This window comes from Hemicordylus capensis, chromosome 3, assembly GCF_027244095.1.
Source record: "Hemicordylus capensis ecotype Gifberg chromosome 3, rHemCap1.1.pri, whole genome shotgun sequence".
Classification (NCBI taxonomy): domain Eukaryota; kingdom Metazoa; phylum Chordata; class Lepidosauria; order Squamata; family Cordylidae; genus Hemicordylus; species Hemicordylus capensis.
In genome coordinates, this window is record NC_069659.1 from 6457082 (window position 1) to 6473894 (window position 16813).

The 16813-nt window shown below is 51.3% G+C and overlaps 1 protein-coding gene across 2 annotated transcripts in view; it reads right to left on the reverse strand.

Moving 5' to 3' along the window:
* Positions 1-13573, reverse strand: part of P2RY6 (pyrimidinergic receptor P2Y6) — an 80261-nt gene extending 66688 nt beyond the window's left edge. Inside the window, exon 1 of one of the 2 annotated variants that reach the window (XM_053311919.1) lies at positions 13344-13573. The gene's annotated coding sequence lies outside the window, so the exon portion shown is untranslated. Of the gene's footprint in view, positions 1-12928; positions 13229-13343 lie in introns of those variants that run through there. The other variant, XM_053311922.1, reaches the window with a different exon arrangement.
* Between the last annotated feature and the right edge of the window lie 3240 nt (positions 13574-16813).

The window sequence follows — 16813 nt, forward strand, 5'->3', positions numbered from 1 at the left end:
TGGTCTGTTTGGCAGTGGCGGTTCCTTTCGCATACCCATGGCTGAGAGCATTAATTCCCAAACTGTGCCAGAGGAAAATCAATTAAACAAACCATTAAAGGCTCCTACAAAGCCAACATAACCACCATCAGAGGGGAGTGTCTGATGCATCTTTGCACAGTTTACTGGTCTAGGCTTCCTTCCTTCTAATCCGTTTACACAGGAGTGGACTGAAAACCCTGCCTCCTCTCTGCACTAGGAGCGATCTGAGCATTGATTAAGAAACATAATGAGAAGAGGATGCCCATTGTAGCTCTGTGTGAGTTCCTGCTCTGAGCTGGCCTCCTTCCAATCAGGGGGGCACATCAAGATTAGCAGCCCATGCAAAAACACAAGAGAGGGCAGGGTGCCTCCAGTTTTTGAACTCAAGTGTAGGAAAATCCCAGTCTTTATTTGTCATCAGCCATCACAAAGAACTGTGGGCGTGGGGGGTGGGGTGAAACTGCAATTAAGCTTCAGCTGATGAATTGCACCAATTTAATCAGTCAGAGCTTGAAGGCAGTGTTGCTCCGTCAGTGCATCATTAGCTTGTGCTTGGGTGGTTTCACCTTTCCGGTGGCACCTTGCAAAGAACAGAATCCACACACAGGTGGTTAATCAACACCCCTTGATGGTTGCCTATTCCAATCTTTAAATTTTCAAAATTTGACTTTCAAATCAGGTTCTCACCATAGCTCCCTGCTCTGCTGGATTTAAAGAGCCTCTTAATTACCCATTACTTCCACCCCTAAAGAGTTTTAATCACTCACTGACTTCCAGACACATTTTCAACATTCTTCCCGGCCAGATGAATGGACTAAGGGTGCAAACGGATTTCCTCAGCATAAAGCCCATTACTATTTCCTAGCAAGATGCCCACAGTCATGACAGGTTGGTTTTGCATATTACAGGATCCTGGGGTGAGTGTGCATAAGGCGCATAAATATGCATGTGCATACAGAGACTAACTGGGTAAAGAGGCACCTTTTACCATGGTGATTCTCTTTATTTAGCAGGGGGAGAGTAACTGGCCCCATCCACCCCCAGCACAGTACTTCCAGTGACTGTTGCTGGTGTGTGTCTTATGTTTCTTTTTAGAATGTGATCATCTGCAAGCAGCCGTGGCTAGCAGACTGCGGCACTCTCAGGGAGGTGGGTCCCCCACAATTGCACCACGCACTTGTGCGGTTCATTACTGGAGCTCTGGGGGGCGGGGCAACACGTCCCAGCCTCCTGACCCTCGGAGCGACTGGCAGCAGTCAGTGCTTGTCTGGGCGGGCGATCTGCCCACCCAAGGCAAGGAAACTGCTCGTCGGCAGGGAGGTAAGTTCTTCAGGGCTTCCTCCTCGCTATCAACCCTTTTGCCCTTTTTTTAAACTGATCAAGAGAAGGGGCTCAGTGACTGGCCCGAGGTTACTCAGTGAAGGTTGTGTTGTAGTCTGTCTTTTTTATGATTTGTTGTTTAGACGTTTGTCCCAGTGGGAATCCTGTAGAGAGTGGGGCGGGTGTGTGTGTGGCGAGGGGTGGGTGGGTCAGAAAGGATAAGGAGACAATGGAGTCCTTTCTGAATACACTCGTAGTTAAATCTGCATAACATTGCTTTGCCTTTATGTGGGAAGTGGCTATAAAACAACTGGTCACTTGGCTGCCCGTAATCCTAGTCCGATAGCCTTAAATCGCCGTTCTCAGGAAACAAAACACCGCCAGCTGTAGCAGACTGGCCGCTGTGTTTTTGTCTGCAAACACCAATGTCATGATCTAGTTGTGCTGCGGGTTGCACCACAAAGTGCAACCCACAACCACTACAGGGATCACCACCACTACAGGGAGGAGAGCTGGTCTTGCGGTAGTGAGCACCAATGTCCCCCTTTGCTAAGCAGGATCTCCCCTGGTTTTCATTTGGATGGGTGACTACATGTAAGCGCTGCCTGCTGTCAGATATCCCCCTTACGGGATGGGGCCACAGGTCAGTGGTAGAGCCCCTGCTTGCAGGCAGAAGGTTCCAGATTCAGTCCCTGGCAGCATCTCCAGGTAGGTCTGGGAAAGACTCCTCCCTGAAAGCTTGGAGAGCTGCTGCCAGCCCTTGTAGACTATACTGAGCTAGATGGACCAATGGTCTGACTCAGTATAAGGCAGCTTGCTATGTTTCCATGTACTGTAGGGGCAAGATATACATATTTTAAACAGACAGACCAACCTTGGTTCTAAGGTAGCCGGGTCCTGCTCATGTCCACACCCTTTCAGACACAGCCATCACTGTCAAACAGGAGCTGCAGCTCTCCGTTGCCCGGATGCCTGGACACAAATTCAGATTTGTCTCTGTACTGTGAGGAATTCCCTCCCTGAACACAGCACACTTAGGAATGTTAAGAACATAGGAAGCTGCCATTTACTGAGTCAGACCCTTGGTTCATCTAGCTCAGTCTATACCAGGGTTTCTTAACCTTGGTCCCCCAGATGTTGTTGGATTACAACTCCCAGAATCCCCAGATATGGCCTTTGTGCCTGGGGATCCTGGGAGTTTTAGTCCAACAACATCTGGGGGCCGAAGGTTAAGAAACCCTGGTCCACACAGGCTGGCAGCAGCTTCTCCAAGGTTGCAGGCAGGAGTCTCTCTCAGCCCTACCTGGAGACACCAGGAAGGGAACTTGGAACCTTCTGCATGAAAGCAGGCAGGTGTTCTTTCCAGAGCAGCCCCATCCCTAAGGGGAATATCTGACAGTGCTCACATGTGGTCTCCTATTCAAATGCAACTAGGGTGGACCCTGCTTAGCAAAGGGAACAATCCGTGCTTGCTACCACAAGATCAGCTCACCTATATAACAGACACATCACAGATGGTTCATCTGCAAATTCCCACAGATCCTTTATTTTCTTTACATTTATATCCCACTCTTCCTCCAAGGAGCCCAGAGTGGTGTACTACATACTTGAGTTTCTCTTTCACAACAACCCTGTGAAGTAGGTTAGGCTGAGAGAGAAGTGACTGGCCCAGAGTCACCCAGCTAGTTTCATGGCTGAATGGGGATTTGAACTCGGGTCTCCCCGAGTTCAAATCCCCACCCGGTCCTAGCTGATGCCAAATCAGCAAACAGGTTTTCAGATAAAAATCAAAGCAGCCACTTAGGAAAACAAAAAGTTCGCTGCTGGGTAAGACCATGATGAGCGTCAGCATCATTGTCCAGCATTGGCTAGCCCAGGGGTCCCCAGCTGTTGTTAGACTACAAATCTCATCACCCCCTGCCTTGTGGCAGGGGATGATGGGATTTGTAATCCAACAACATTGCGGGGTGGTGGTGGTGCAGGTTGAGAACCCCTGGGCTGGACAGATCCTTCTTGGAAGCAGGGAACCAAGACACCCGCCAGCCCTCCCACACTGAATGCTCCCAGCAAGTAGGTGAGACTTGATGGACCCAAGATGAAAAGTTTTAATTGAACGCATTGACCAACGGAGCTTTCAGCCCAAAAATAGTTCTTCAAGAAGTAATACTGTAGCCTTCTAAACCTTCTTAGTTCTTGTCCATGCCAGCTCTGACCTTCATCCAAAGAGCCGCTCCAAAGCAACAATTAATATTTCGAAAGGTTTTTGAAAAGGAAAAGGCGCAGGGCGTTTGTGTGTGTGCAGTGCCAAGCAATTAGAATTAACACACTTGAGTCAACAGAACTGGTGCATTGTCAGAGGTGGCTCAGGAATCTGGCCCCTCCGGATGCTTTCTTGTAAATATTTGCAGTCATTCGGCTGCATGACGACATTTGATCGACGGTTTAGTCACACCGTGCGCAAGGAGCCTCACAGCGTTGGGCACAAAGCAGCATAAATAAACCAGGTAAATAAATAAGCCACTTGCAGGGGGGCGGGATAAAAGCAGCGTGGTGATGCAAGTCAGAGGCAGACAGACTCAGACCTGCAGCATCAACTGTGGCTCTGTTTCATGTTACATTGAACACACCCCTACAATCTGTACACAGTGATACAGATCCGTATGCATATACAGGTGAAACTCGAAAAATTAGAATATCGTGCAAAAGTTCATTAATTTCAGTAATGCAAATTAAAAGGTGAAACTGATATATGAGATAGACGCATTACATGCAAAGCGAGATAAGTCAAGCCTTAATTTGTTATAATTGTGATGATCATGGCGTACAGCTAATGAAAACCCCAAATCCACAATCCCAGAAAATTAGAATATTACATGGAACCAATAAAACAAGGATTGTAAATAGAACAATATCGGACCTCTGAAAAGTATAAGCATGCATATGTATTCAGTACTTGGTTTGGGACCCTTTTGCAGCAATTACTGCCTCAATGCGGCGTGGCATGGATGCTATCAGCCTGTGGCACTGCTGAGGTGTTATGGAAGACCAGGATGCTTCATTAGCGGCCTTCAGCAATTCTGCATTGTTTGGTCTCATGTCTCTCATCCTTCTCTTGGCAATGCCCCATAGATTCTCTATGGGGTTCAGGTCAGGCGAGTTTGCTGGCCAATCAAGCACAGTAATCCCATGGTCATTGAACCAGGTTTGGGTACTTTTGGCAGTGTGGGCAGGTGCCAAGTCCTGCTGGAAAATGAAGTCAGCATCCCCATACAGCTCGTCTGCGGAAGGAAGCATGATGTGCTCCAAAATCTCCTGATAGATGGCTGCGTTGACCCTGGACTTAATGAAGCACAGTGGACCAACACCAGCAGATGACATGGCTCCCCAAATCAACACAGACTGTGGAAACTTCACACTGGACTTCAAGCATCTTGCATTGTGTGCCTCTCCATTCTTCCTCCAGACTCTGGGTCCTTGGTTTCCAAATGAGATGCAAAAGTTGCTCTCATCAGAAAAGAGGACTTTGGACCACTGAGCAACAGACCAGTTCTTTTTTTCTTGAGCCCAGGTAAGACGCTTCTGACGTTTGTTGTTCAGGAGCGGCTTGACAAGAGGAATACGACATTTGAAGCCCATGTCCAGGATCCGTCTGTGTGTGGTGGCTCTTGATGCACTAACTCCAGCCTCAGTCCGCTCCTTGTGAAAGTCCCCAACACTTTTGAATGGCCTTTTCCTGGCAATCCTCTCCAGGCTGCGGTCATCCCTGCTGCTTGTGCACCTTTTTCTTCCACACTTTCCCCTTCCACATCACTTTCTATTAATGTGCTTTGATACAGCACTTTGGGAACATCCAACTTCTTTTGCAATTACCTTTTGAGGCTTTCCCTCCTTATGGAGGGTGTCAATGATGGTTTTCTGCACAACTGTCAAGTCAGCAGTCTTTCCCATGATTGTGATTCCTAATGAACCAGACTGAGAGACCATTGAAAGGCTCAGGAACCCTTTGCAGGTGTTATGGATTGATTAGCTGATTGGAGTGGACACCTGGAGCCTAGACTGTTGAACCTTTTCACAATATTCTAATTTTCTGGGATTGTGGATTTGGGGTTCTCATGAGCTGTACGCCATGATCATCACAATTATAACAAATTAAGGCTTGACTGATCTCGCTTTGCATGTAATGCGTCTATCTCATATATCAGTTTCACCTTTTAATTTGCATTACTGAAATTAATGAACTTTTGCACGATATTCTAATTTTTTGAGTTTCACCTGTACTGTTATCTCTACTTTATGATGAATGCACATCCAGTAGCCCCCCTCCTATCTGTATCCTGCATTTGAGTGGGCCTGTACCCAGGTTTACTTTTAAAATGAACGCACGGGCAGGTGTTCACACCAAAAACAGGTGCATGTGCTCAGAGGTGCACCTAAGTAATTTTGGAGCCTGGCCCTAAAGGCCTTTGGAGGACCCCCCGCCCGCCTCCATTGCAAATAAGGCATCATACCCCTACACACACACACACACACACACACACACTGACACACACGTTGGACCGGGTCTCACGATCAGCGGTCCACACACAAGCAGGGAGGGAGCCCTGGGCTGCCAGATCGGCTGCCCACACAATTGCCGGCTCTGTGACAGGGCATACTGGGGAGACCCCCGGAGCTGGGAGGCGGCTTTTCGCCTCCCCTCCGGGGATCTACTCGCAAGTAGCCGTGATGTGGAGGCTAGCCCAATTTTTGCTGATTGTGAGAATAGCCCCAGTATTTTTAACACATGGGTTCCTGAGGGCACAAACAGCAACTGAACTCACAAGAATGTAAGCATATAAAACAGAAATATTTATGCCAATATGCATTAGCAGAAACATTTCAACATGCACCTTAACATATTCCCACCCCACATATTTCTTTCCCCACTCACCCCTCTGTCTCTAAAGCAGAGGTCATGTTTGGCTGCCCAGCCCAGGGTGGGCTGACAGTGACCACACAACCCAGGAGAGACTAAAGATGATTTGGGGGCCCCCGGGGGTGTGGAGGCCCTGGACATCTGCCCAAAAGTGCAGGGGTAAGAGTGCCTCTGCATGTGCTGCTGAAATAACATCCGCCCCATCTTTGGCAACTTTTTAGAAGTCTCTAAAGACACATTTATTCACCCAAGCTTTTAACTAGAATTGTGGTTTAAATTGTTTTAATGTTTTAATGCTTGTTTTTAATGAGTTTTATGTTGTTGTAAATTGCACAGAGATGCAAGTTTGGGGCCAGGGGTGGAGCCACCACTGAGTGAGCGGGTTCAAAGAACCTGGGCCGCCACATATCAAAGGGCCGCGCCTGGCGCCCCAGCCACACATCCTGCGTATGACATCAGATGCAGGGGGCGCGGCTTCACTTGCAAATGGGGCCGCGTTCTCCATTTGAGAGCAAATACCAGCCAGGGCCACATTCACGACGTAGCCAGCAACTTGAAAGGCAGTGAGAGCAGATCCTGGCCATGCTGTGAAAGCAGCGCTGGCTGGTATTGGCTCTCAAACGGGGAAGGTGGCCCCATTTGCAAGTGAAGCCGCACCCGCTGCATCTGACGTCAGATGCAGGGGGTGTGGCGGGGGGGGGCACCACAGTGGGAGGAACATGGGCCAACGGCTGGCTTCCTCCGCCACTCTTTGGGGCAGTGTACAAATATAAGAAGTAAATGTGTGCAGACAGCAAGTACAACATAACGCAACATAATCTGAACAGGGCTTTTGTTTCCCCCCTGCAACCCCCGAGTCCACCATCCAGAGGCAGGTACAAGATAGTGGCTCAGGGGGGCACAGCCAGACACACCTCGTGAGCCTTAACACTGGGGTCACCCGCAGATCAACGAACAAATCTACATCCAAGTTACCACCCCAGTTTTACAGGCAAGGCTGAAAGAGGAGCAGTTAGCACAGGGGGTCTCAACCTTGGGTCCCCAGATGTTATTGGACTACAACTCCCATCATCCCTAGCCACAGTGGCCTTGGCCGTTTTAGCTAGGGGTGATGAGAGCTGTAGTCCCACAAAGGCCATTGTGGCTGGGGATGATGGGAGTTGTACTCTATCAACATCTGGAGACCCATGGACGAGAGCCTGTGGATTAGCACATGGCCGGCACAGACATCCACAAGCCTTTTTCCAGAGAGGAGGCAAAGGCTGCAGTCCTCTAGCTGCTTATCTGGGAGAAAGCCCCACTGAATTAAATGGGAACATAAGAACATAGGAAACTGCCATATACTGAGTCAGACCATCGGTCTATCTAGCTCAGTATTGTCTTCACAGACTGGCAGCAGCTTCTCCAAGGTTGCAGGCAGGAATCTCTCTCAGCCCTATCTTGGAGATGCTGCCAGGGAGGGAACTTGAAACCTTTTGTTCTTCCCAGAGCGGCTCCATCCCCTGAGGGGAATATCTTGCAGTGCTCACACATCCAGTCTCCCATTCAGATGCAACCAGGGCAGACCCTGCTTAGCTAAGGGGACAAGTCATGCTTGCGACCACCAGACCAGCTCTCCTCAGTCCAGTGGGGGACTGCCTCCCCTTAACTCCCCCATGCCCTTAATGGCAGAGAACATTTTTTAAAGACTGCTATTGTTAAACCATTGAAAGTCAGAAGTCCCTGACCTCCTGCAAATTAACCAGAGGTCCAGCAGCATCTGCCAATCTATCATCTGCCTGCCCCACCACAAATTATTCCAAGAAGCAGCTTCAGCATACCTATAATTGCCTAAGATGTGTCCATTGCAGACTATTCCACTCCCCCCACCCCCTGCTAAAAAGGCACCGATCATTTCCCCAAATCCTAACAGAGCTGGACGTCTGACCTAATATAGTCCTAACGGAGGAAAATCAACTCCTATTGATTTCACATCAAGATCGTGTTAGCGAATGCACAGTCAAGTATACATGAGAGACAGGATCCCTGCCAAGAGAGACAAAGCAGGGACAGGAAAAAGTAATGGGGGTGGGTGGGTGGGGGGCAGAGAAAGCAGAGAAGCAATTAAAGCAAGGAGGTGCAGGAAGGGATTATCTTGGGGAGGGAGTGGAAAGGGGAGAGAGGTGGTCTAACCCGTGTTGGGAGGGTGGTGTCAGTGGAGGAAAGAGGCCCTTCCTGGCACAGGAGGCTGATGCAGCACATGTGACCCGCTGCTAGGGAAAATGGTGCAGGGGTGAGGAGTTTAGTTCCCTCCACCTGAGCCCAGATCAAAGCATGTCTCCCCCCCCACCCCCGGGCTACGTTTTGGACAAGGGCAAGGTAGGCCGTAGGATTGTCCACACAGCCACCATTAATTGGGTCAGACAAGCGACCTCCTTCGCTTCAGAAGCTGTGCCCACTCTCGGTTTTCAGTGTGTGCAAGTTATGAACATAGGAAGCTGCCATATACTGAGTCAGACCATTGGTCTATCTAGCTCAGTTTTGTCTACCCAGACTGGCAGCGACTTCTCCAAGGTTGCAGGCAGGAAGCCCTATCTTGGAGAAGCCAGGGAGGGACCATTTATGCAATGCTCCTGCCATAGGAATAGGGAGGGAAGACGCGACCAAGAGGTTCATGCAGATGAGACAGTAAATCTCTTCTTGAAAGGTTTGTATGGTTATGTGCAAAAAGACAAGAGTATCTCTTCTAAACAGCAATGGGACAAATTGTGGAAATGGACGTCGGACGTACCCCCCCCCCAGATTACCTGATGTGCCTTGAAATCCCCCACCCCCGAGTTACAGTACTACCTGCATATACTTCATAACCTTGTGGGTTTCCAAATCCTTGTGTATAAATCTTTGTAGATATATCATGTACAAACAACCACTTTGTATATAATTGTGCTTTGGCAACGTACTGTATGCTTTGGTGGTTTGTTGGTTCAATAAAAAAATCTTGTCCTATCTTGGAGATGCTGCCAGGGAGGGAACTTGGAACCTTCTTCTGCTCTTCCCAGAGCGGCACCATCCCCTAAAGGGAATATCTTCCAGTGCTCACACACCAAGAGAGCCAGTGTGGTGTAGTGGTTAGAGTGCTGGACTAGGATCGGGGAGACCCGAGTTCAAATCCCCATTCAGCCATGAGACTAGCTGGGTGACTCTGGGCCAGTTGCTTCTCTCTCAGCCTAACCTACTTCACAGGGTTGTTGTGAGGAGAAACTTAAGTATGTAGTACACCACTCTGGGCTTCTTGGAGGAAGAGTGTTTTGTGTTTTTATTTGTTGTATTGTTTTTATGCCTGTTTTTATGTTTTTATATTTTTAACATGATATTTTTATTGTCTTTTTATTGTATGTTTTTAACTTTTGTAAACCGCCTTGGGGTTATCTTTTTAACGAAAGGCGGTATATAAATGCAAAAATAAAATAAATAAATAAATAAAAGAGCGGGATATAAAAATGTTTTTTAAAAGTCTCCCATTCATATGCAACCAGGTTCAACCCTGCTTAGCTAAGGGGACAAGTTGTGCCTGCTACGACAAGACCAGCTCTCCTCCTCCTCTGGGTAGGAAGGTTTCCCCTCCTACCTCTCCACATTCAGAAGCTGGGGGCGGAGTCTGGGGAGGGTATGAGGTCCTGCCCAGCAGACATTGAACAGCAACCACACCGTCTTCCCTTGACTTTGACTTGCATGCAGCCCCAAACCAGCAGGGAACACAGCTCTCAAAGCTGGCTAGGATGCCTCTCCTACCCAGTTCATGGTTGTGTGAACAAGCCTATTGGGAGCGCCAACGTTAAATCTAGTTTGACCTTGAAGGAGACGAGGTTAAAGAGGTGGCAGGCACTGAAAACGAGGGCGAGAATCTTGCTATATACCAAGGGCCAAGAGGCTGATAGAACTAGACACAGAAGCCAAATACGGTTTTACCAGATAATACTGACTCAGTATAAGGGTCTATGTACCTATACTATTAGGTAAAGGTAAAGTGTGCCGTCAAGTCGGTGTCGGCTCTACATTGGTCGCCAGCAGCCTTTCAAGGTTCCAGTGAGGAGTCGTCTTTCCCAAATCTACATGGAGATGCCAAGAACGAAACCTGGGACCTTCTGCATGCAAAGCAGCTGCTCTTCCACGGATCTGTAGTCCTATGCTGGTTTAAATTTCCATCCCCTCTGCAACATTCCATAAAATGTCCCATGTGAACACTAAGCAACACAAGAAGAGTCCTGTGGGATCAGGCAAGGAGCCATCCAGTCCAGCCTCCTGTTTTCCTACTGTGGCCAGTCAAGTGCTTCTGGGAAGCTCACAGCAGGGCTTGAAGGCAATCACTTCAGCCAGTGGTATGCAGAGATAGACTGCCTCCAAACTGGGAGGTTCCATATAGCCATCAAAGATCACAGTGGTTGCTCCATGAATTGATCTAATGCCCTTTGAAAGCCATCTAAGCCAGTGGACATCACATCTTGTGGCACTGAGTTCCATAAATTAATGTATTTCTGTGAAATAGGACTCTCTTGTCTGCTCACCTGCCAATCAATTTCACAAGTTGGCCTCAAGTTTTAATCTCATGCAGGAAAGAGAAGAGCACCTCTCTATCCATTTTCTCCACACTGTGGATAAGGGAAAGCAACATACTGCTATAACACAACTGAAAGCATTTAACCAAAAATGTCTGATGAAGCAGAAATGTCACAAGGTATCAGGAAACTAACTGGGGAAGGGGATTTCCTGCCTCTCCAATTCACTCACAAACAATAGAGATCTTGTCAAACCCATTTAACCATTTCATTAAAGACCAGCTATCCAAAGCTTCTCCTCCAAGATGCTGCAGAGTCCAACCCATTCTCTCCTGTCCCCAAAACCACAGGGAGGGGCCACAGGTCAATGGCAGAGCACCAGCTTTGCAGGCGGAAGGTGCCAGATGCAATTCTTGGCAACATCTCAGGTAGGGCTGGGAAAGACCCCTGCCTGAAATCCTGGAGAGATGCCACCTGTCATAACTGAGTGGATGGGTTCAAAGAGCTCAAGTCTCCCAGCTCCTGAGGGCCACCAGCTCCACCCTTCCCTTTTTTCTTCATTATCTCCTTCACTCGGAGGGGTCAGGGTTGTTGGGGAGAGGAGGGAACACAACAAGGCTCCCTCTCCACAGCTACGCCCCTGAGCTGGGCCAATGGTCTGACTGTGTAAGGACTTGCCCATGACTTCTCCCCAGTGCTGTTACAACAATATCCACTTCTTTCTAACCCCAGTCTGAGACATATATGGCCATTCCTAGGCGGCAGTCCCTGCTATGATCTTCTTCAAAATGATGTTAAAATTCTGAAAAGGCATGTCTTACTGCACACCACTTGTATGCACACCTCTTATTGCACACCTCTCATTTGCTTATTGCACACCACTCTTATTTCACACCTCTTATTTGCACACCTCTTATTGTACACCACCTTATTGCAAAACTCTCATTTGCTTATTGCACACCTCTTATTCCCCCCATCTTTTTGCACACCACTTTTCATCATCACATCATCATCATCATCATCAAGATGCTCTCCAAGCAGTTTATCTAGCAAGAGTAGTAGTGAGAAGAGGGCTCCCCCTGGTCTTAAACCAGAAACTAAGAAGGAGGAGTGCCTGGAAGGCAGCAGGAGGATTCACTCCCCATCAGGACTGATGGATCAGTGGTCAGCAAGCTACTGAGGGGGGCAAACTATGTGCAAAGCCGCTGGGGAGGTGCTGGAGAAGATTCCTTCACTTAAATGCATCCCTTTTTGTCAGGGAAGGCAAACGGAATCAGTGCTGTGCAAGTTGAGGTGCATCTAGTTAATTTTTGTGCCTGGACCTAAAGGCTGTTGGAGGCCCCGCTCCCCTGCAAATTAAGAATCATCGTGCTCTGCCTGGTGACCACACCACACACAGACTGAAGAGGCTGTGGAGGACCTAGACTTTGGCCCCGAAGTCCAGGGATAAGAACACCTCTGTGCAACTCAGGAAGAGGAATGCAACCCACTTCCCCCAGTTAAGACCCCAGCCGAAGCTGCAATGAAACACAGAAGAAGTTCACACAAGTACAAGAGGACCTCCCCCCCTCCTTCATGGCCAACAGCAGCTTCAGGGAGCCTTAAACCTGGGAAACAGTGTTGGCAGGGAATGAGTTCATAACGGAGATGGCACAGTGGGAGATGTGAGCAGCAGCAGGGGTGCAGAGCCCCCCTAAGCATTTGACGGAACTCTTGAACTCTTCCTTCAGACCAAACAACCCACCTCTCCCATCTCCAAAATATATTTCTCTCTCCGGGAAAAAATGTAAGTGGGTTGCTGCTGGTCCTCTGTCTGCACCCCTGGTCACAAGTTGCTTGCCCCTCAAACCAACAGGTAGATTAAAAATGCAGCACATACCCCCCCATTCTAAGGTTTATCTGTTTTAACTGTTGGTTTTAAGGCTTAGATCGACATTTTTCATTACTTCTGAACCTCCTTGAGAATTGGTTACAGGAGGTATATACAAATGTGTACAAACAAACAAACAAATGTAGGGTGGAACCCCCCACCCCGCCAGCCATGGGTAATAAGCACGTGTGAATGGTCTCCCCTCCAGCAGAAGAGAACCATCAAGTGGTGCCTCTTCGACCAGAGCAGACCAGTGGTCCGTCTTACCCGATATTGTCTGCTCTGGCAGACAACGGCTCGACTGCAGGCAGGGTCTCTCCCAGTGCTGGGAGATGCCCGGAACGGAACCGGAGAGGACCTTCGGCCCGCAGAGCAGCAGGACTCTGCCCCGAGGGCACCGCGGAGCACAGCCCAGAGGATCCCCTGAAGCGCAGGCGGCGGGCACTCGAGCCCCTTCGCTCCTCTCGCCCAAGTGCGCGGCCGGCGGGTGTTGACGATCCGCGCGCGGGGACCCCGAGAAGCCCCCAGCCGCCCACGCCAAGGCCGGCTCCTCCTCGCCACGCCAGCCTCGCAGCCCCGCTCGCCAAGCGCCCCCCGAGCCGGCCGCCACCTCCCGCGCAAGCAACGCCCAGCAGCAGCCCCTCGCTCGCCGCCGCCTGAGCGGACCGCGGCTCCCGCTTACCTCGAGGGCCGTCCTGGGGGCGGCGGCGGCGGGGGGGGGCTCCTCATGGCGCGATTCCTGCTGCTGCGGTGTGTGGGAACTCGCCCTGCGCTCCGCTGTTCCGCCGGGGAAGCGCTGTGTGACTGCGGCCAGCCGGGCTGGCACGCCCCCGCCGGCCCTGCCAAGCCCAGCCTTGATGGGCAGCAGCCTCCTCCGCCTCCCGCTCCGCGCGCGCTTCACCTGCTGGCTGCCCCGGCCAGCCTGCCTGCCTGGAGGACTTTCCCCGCGGCCCCATCTTTCCGGGGCAGTCACGGGGGGGGGGGGGGAAGGCTGATGACCTCAAGATAGTCCCTTCCGCCCGCGGCTTTATGAGACGGCCGGCCGACACCCACCGCCCGCGGGGCGACTCACCAAAGGAGCGGAAGAGGAACAGAACAACAAAGCCACGCCGTTAAAAAGGAAAACGACCGCAAACTGCAACTAAAAACACATAAGACGGGTTTTATTTAAAAAACAAACAAACAAACAAAAACAACTGGTGGTGGACAAAAAGGTCTCCGCCTGACACCTAAAACAAAAAAGGTTGCCCTGTCTCGAAAAATGTCAGAAATTCCTCTGCTGTCACCCTGCGCGCGTTTACTCAGAAGGAATCCCAACGGAGTTCACTTGGCCACACCCTTGTGCGTGGAATTGTAGCTTTGGGGCCTGGTGACACTTCGCAGCCTGACAGACTGAATGTCCTTCAACGGGACTTACGTACTCTGGTGGGGGGAAAGCTGTGCCGGTGCGTCAGGTGTCGACTCCTGGTGCCCACAGAGCCCTGTGATTGTCTTTGGTAGAATACAGGAGGGGCTGACCATTGCCTTCGCCCCTGCAGTCAGAGATAATGGGGCTATTCCCACAATCAGGCAAAATCGGGCTAGTGGAGCCTAGCCCGATTTTGCCTGACCAGAACCACCGGGCCAGTGGTTCCTAAGTCCAGTGGTTCCTAAGTGGGTCACCTGCTTATGTAGCCCGGTGCTAAAACCGCAAACCCAGTGCTCCGCAAACCCAGTGCTCCGCAAACCCAGTTTTTCTGATCGTGAGTTGCCACGGTGTGGCTCCGCGCCGCAGCAACTCATGAGGAGACCCCTAGAGGGGAGCCGGAAAGCCGCCGCCCGGCTCAGGGGTCTCTCCAGCATGCCCTGCGTGCTCGTGCAGGGCATGCTGGAGCTTCCGGGGGCTCTAGCATGTCGTGACGGAGCCGGCAGTAACGGAGCCGGCAGTCGAGTGGGCAGCCGGTTCAGCTGCCCAGAGCAGACTGTCTGCTCGTGTGCAGGGAGAGTGGTCTAAGCTCACTCTGCCCGCTCACCCTCCCCAGGCAGGTCTCTTTGATCGTGAGACCCGCCTCGATGCCTTTCAGCCCTTCCTATATCGCCGCTGCCCAATATAGGTGTTTCCCATAGTCTGGGAAATATACCAGCAGGGATTCGAACCAGCAGCCTCTTGCTTGCTAGCACTGGCGGAGAGGGACCGCCGGCAGCCTGTGTGTGGCCGCCACCGTGGACCCACTAACCCCACCCCTGCATCTGACGTCAGACGTGGGGGCGTGGTCTGGCCGAACGGAGCCTTGAGGCTCCATTCGGCAGAGCAGAGTTGCCCTCAACTGCCGAAGGGGCCACATGGCCCCTTTGACAGTTAAACGAAGGCGGCTCTTCCCTGCAGGGAAGAGCCGCTCCTGGACTGCGTTGCGAAGGCAGCGCCAGTCTTTTAGCTCCTGAAGGGGCCGCGCGGCCCCTTCATGAGCGTTAGGCTGGCGCTGCATTCATACCGCTCCTGGCTGGCGCTGCGAATGCAGCACCAGCCTTAGTTTATCTCTCGAAGGGGCCACGTGGCCCCCGCTCGGGAGCTAAACTACCACCCCCACGTCTGATGTCAGATGTGGGGGGCGTGTCGGGGCCGCTCTCGAGGCCCCTGATTGGTCCGCGGCCTGGGTTCTTTGGACCCATTGGCGCAATGGTGGCTCCGCCCCTGCTTGCTAGGCAAGTGATTTCCCAGCTGTGCCATTAGGTGGCTTACTCTTGGATAAGCCTGCTTAAGCTTGCACTGTACACCCATCACCTAAGAGCCAGCCTTCTTGCTGAATAAGGACGGCAGCACAGCAGGGCTGCATCATGCATGCACCAAGCAGGGTGGGTGTGGGTGGTGGACTAGAAGACCTCCAGGGTCCCAGCTGTCACGTTTTAGGGATTTATGACTGCACTCTACAGGGGTTCTCAGACTTGGGTCCCCAGATGCTGGGCTCCATCATCCCCAGCCCCAAACACCAACCATTGGCAGAGGCGCTCTGACCTCTGGACTTTGGGGCCGAAGTCCAGGACCTCCACACCCCCTGGGGCCCCCCAAATCCTCTTTAGTCTGTCCCAGGTGGGGGGCGCACCACACTCTGCCACTGGCCTGCACTGCGCCGGGCAGCTGAGCGTGACTGTGACCTGTGCCGAGCGTGACCTCTGCTTTGGAGACAGAGCGGGGGTGGGGGGGAGAAATGTGTGTGGTAGGAATATGTTAAGGTGCCTGTTGAAATGTTTCTGCTAAGGCGTATTTGCATAAATATATGTGTTTTACAGTATTACATTCTTGGGAGTTCAGTTGCTGTTTTTGCCCTCGAGAACCCACATGTTAAAAACACTTCTTGTGTCACGGGGTGTGTGTGTGTGTGTATGTGGGGCAGGGCTGCTCAACTTCAGGCTTCCTGCAGATGTTGGCCTACAACAGGGGTGGAGCCACCATTGGGCAAACTGGTTCAAAGAACCCAGGCCACCACCAATCAGGGGCCATGAGTGTGGTCCAAGACACGCCCCCCACGTCTGACGTCAGACATGGGGGTGCATTATTTTGGTTCCAAAGGGGCCCCCAGGGCCCCCTTTGGAGCCCAAATCAGCCTGCTCTGCATTGGCAGCAGGGCCGGAGTGACTCTCCCTGCCTTAAGGGCAGGGAGAGCTGCTCCTGGTCTCAATGTCAACGCAGTGGGGCCGATCAGTCTCCCTCCCCAAAGGGGCCCCGTTTAGAAGAGAGTTTGGCCAGCGCTGCATTGGCATTGTGACTGGGATGGCTCTCCCTGCAGTGCAGGCCCATCTCCCTTCCGAACAGAGACTGCAGTGTGGTTTACTTCCAAGTAGACACACGTAGGTTTGTGTTGTGCAGTTGAACTTCTGTGGATTAGGGAGTAATCCCTCCTGAACACAATGGGATTTGCTGCTGGGTAAAACATGGATCGGGTTGGGATCTTATTATGGCTCAAGCTTTAGAACATAAGAACAGCCCTGCTGGATCAGGCCCAAGGCCCATCTAGTCCAGCATCCTGTTTCGCACAGTGGCCCACCAGATGCCACTGGAAGCCACAGACAGGAGTTGAGGGCATGCCCTCTCTCCTGCCATTACTCCCCTGCCACTGGTACTCAGAGGCACCCTGCCCTTGAGGCTGGAGGTGGCCCACAGCCCTCCGACTAGTA